The 755-nt window shown below is 72.2% G+C and overlaps 1 pseudogene; it reads right to left on the bottom strand.

The window, feature by feature from the left end:
- LOC122486032 overlaps window positions 1-341 on the bottom strand; it is a 3,158-nt pseudogene extending 2,817 nt beyond the window's left edge.
- Between the last annotated feature and the right edge of the window lie 414 nt (window positions 342-755).

Raw genomic sequence — 755 nt, 5'->3', positions numbered from 1 at the left:
CGGACCGGGAGACAGGGCGACCCGAGACCCGAGACGCGAGGCCGACCAGCACGCCGGGGGCCGGGGGCGACCAGCACGCCGGGGCCGGGACCCCCCCCCCCCCCCAGACGCGGCGCTTGGCACTCGAGGTCGACCAGCACGCCGGGGACCCGCGGACTCGAGGTCGACCAGCGCACCGCGGACTGGGAGACCCGGCGACTCGGTGACTCGGGATTTGAGGTCGACCAGCACGCCGAGGACCCTGAGACGCGGCGCTTGGCGTTTGATGTAGACCAGCACACCGGGGACCGGGGCCCCGCGGACTGGTGACCTGGGGCTTGGCGCTGGAGGTCGATTGGCATGCCGGGAGCCGGGGGACCCGGTGACCTGGGACTTGAGGTCGGCCGGCACGCTGGGAGCCGGGGACGCTGGGATCTGCGGATCTGAGACCCGAGGTCGACCGGCACACCGCGGACCGGCACGCTGGGGGCCAGGGACACGGTCACCTGAGCCCCGAGTCCCGACCCCTTAGCCCCGGGGTCGACCCGAACCCCGGTTGCCTGAGTGCCCGGGACTCGAGGAGACCCGAGTTCTACCAGCACGGCCGAGCCCCGTGACCTGGGATCTGCGGAGCTGGGGATCCGTTGACCTGGTCCCCGAGGTTGACCGGCACGCTGGACTTCGCCGCGGCCGTCTACCCCAAAGTTTAGGAAATCCGTGGATCGCTAGCGACTCTGGGCCCCGTGAGGTCGGCCACCCGAGTCCCCGGGTTCGAT

The sequence above is a fragment of the Prionailurus bengalensis genome, chromosome E1 (assembly GCF_016509475.1).
Source record: "Prionailurus bengalensis isolate Pbe53 chromosome E1, Fcat_Pben_1.1_paternal_pri, whole genome shotgun sequence".
In the NCBI taxonomy this organism is placed as follows: domain Eukaryota; kingdom Metazoa; phylum Chordata; class Mammalia; order Carnivora; family Felidae; genus Prionailurus; species Prionailurus bengalensis.
This window is presented reverse-complemented; position numbering and strand designations above follow the sequence as displayed.